This window comes from Orycteropus afer, unplaced genomic scaffold (genome assembly GCF_000298275.1).
Source record: "Orycteropus afer afer isolate SDZICR_OR568_19922 unplaced genomic scaffold, OryAfe1.0 scaffold00101, whole genome shotgun sequence".
Lineage (NCBI taxonomy): Eukaryota > Metazoa > Chordata > Mammalia > Tubulidentata > Orycteropodidae > Orycteropus > Orycteropus afer.
The window spans coordinates 606890-609257 of NW_006921688.1; the positions used below are offsets into that span (position 1 = coordinate 606890).

Sequence of the window (2368 nt, forward strand, 5' to 3'; positions counted from 1 at the left end):
AAAACCAGCATTCAGTTAGAGCTCTCTATGGCCCATGTCTTCTCACAAACACATGGCTGCCTCCATGTAGCATGGCACTGGGCTGTCCACTGGTAAATTGTGCTTTTTCATTTTCACATTTTCAGGAATGTAGTTCAGTAATGAGTGTATATTTATGCCATAATTCATATGCCAGTTCTCAAACAATATGAAAAGCAAATGTGAACCTTATCCTGAGATGCTGGAACTTTATGTTTATTTTCTTATTTAAACTCACAGTGACCCTGAGGTAGACATTGTTGTTATGTGCCATTGAGTCAGTTCCAACCCTTAGGGACCCTGTGTACATTGGAACCAAACACTCCCTGGTCCTGCACCATCCTCAGAATAGTTGCCAAATTTGAGCCCATTGTTGCATCCACTATACGAATCCATCTTTTTGTGAATCTTCTTCTTTTTTTTTTTTTTCCCCTGACTCTCACTTTACTCAGCATGATTTCCTTTTCCAGGGACTAGACCCTCCCAATAACATATCCAAAGTACATGAGATGAAGTCTCACCATCCTTGGTTCTAAAGAGTATGCTGGCAGTACTTCACCAAGACAGATTTGTTCATTCTTCTGGCAATCCATGGTATATTTAAGAGTCCTTGCCAACACCATAATTCAAAGGCATAAATTCTTCTTCGGTCCTCCTTATTCATTATCCAACTTTCAAATACCTATAATGCAATTGAAAATACCATGGCTTGGGTCAGATACACCTTAGTCCTCAAAGTGCTTTGCTCTTTAACACTTTTTTAGAGGTATTTTGCAGCAAATTTACCCAGTGCAATATATGATCTGATTTCTTGACTGCTGCTTCCATGGACATTGATTATGATTTGTCACTGAGGTAGACATTATTCTTCCCATTTTCCAAATAAGCACACCAAAACTCAGGTTATATTATTCTTCCTAAGGCATACCTCTAAGGGAGATCTGATGGCATAGCGCCTAAGGCATTTGACTGCTAACCAGAAGGCTGGTGGTTCAAACCCACCAGCCACTCCTCAGAAGGAAGACTGGGCAATCTACTTCCGTAGAGTTACCTCCTCGGAAACCGAAGGAGGGATCGCTATGAGTCGAATCGACTCGATGGCAGTGAGTTTGGTTTTTTTGAGACCCTCAGGAAGCATCACTCACATCAAGATATAACAACTTAAGGCATTCCAATAGACCTCCCTCAGTGCCCTTCTCAGTCATTTCCTCCATGAAGGGAGGCACTCTTACCCATATCACCATCAACTCATTTAGTCTCTTCTTTAAGTTCATATATGTTTACTCCTATTGTATCAAGGGGAGTCAGCTGCAGGGATCCCAGTGAGGAGAGGGCACTCAGGCATGCCCAAAGCAGCAGGGCAGGAGAGTGGGAGAAAGGGGATTAAAAGGCCTAGGAATCTGGACAGAGGAGGAGTGAGCTGCAGGGAGCCAGGTAAGGGTAGTAAGAGAGGTTTCCAACAGGGAGACAAACTTATCTGTTGGTTTGTCCTATGGTGGTGACATGTGGATATGAGTTTTGAGGCTGAGCCACTGGTGTTTCTAACCCAGCGGGATGCACATGGTGCACAGGTATCAGCCCAGCTTACAGACTGAGACAGACTAGGAAGAAGGAGGAGGCTGTCCACTTCTCAAAGAATTGGCCGGGGAAAACCTTATGAATAGCAAAGAAACACTGTTTGATACATTACCACACAATTTATGAATAGTCCGGTTAGGTTAGAAGGCTCTCAAAATAGGATGGGGAAGGAGCTGCATCATCTATCTGAGTAAACCTAGCCTTACTCCTATGGATAAGGTAAAGCTTTGGAGACATCCATTTGCTGATGTGGCACCACTCAAATTGAAGAGATACAGCTGCAGACATCCATTAATCATTGGAACATGGAATATACGAAGTATGAATCTAGGAAAATTGGAAGTAGTCAAAAATGAAATGGAACGCATAAAGATTGGTAACCTCAGCATTGTTGTTGTTGCTGTTAGATGCCGTTGAGTCATTTCCAACTCATAGCAACCCCATGCACAGCAGAACGAAACACTGGCAGATCCCACACCAGCTCCACGATCCCTGCTATACTTGAGCCCCTCATCACAGCCACCGTGTCAACCCATCTCGTTAAAGGCCTCCCCCTCTTTTGTCAACCCTCCATTCTACCAAGCATGACATCCTTCTCCAAGGAATGGTCCCTTGTGACAACATGACCAAAATAGGTGAGATGAAGTCTGGCCATTCTCACTTCCAAGGAGCATTTCGGGTGCACTTCCTCCAGGACAGATCTGTTAGTTCTTTTAGCAGTCCATGGCACTTTCAGCATTCTTCACCAACACCACAACACAAAAGCATAAAA

The 2368-nt window shown here is 43.6% G+C and overlaps 1 protein-coding gene across 1 annotated transcript in view; it reads left to right on the forward strand.

Annotated features, from left to right (window-relative positions):
- The window catches only part of ADGB (androglobin), a 315129-nt gene that overhangs the window by 291029 nt on the left and 21732 nt on the right, over window positions 1-2368 (forward strand). The gene's annotated exons all lie outside the window — the stretch shown is intronic.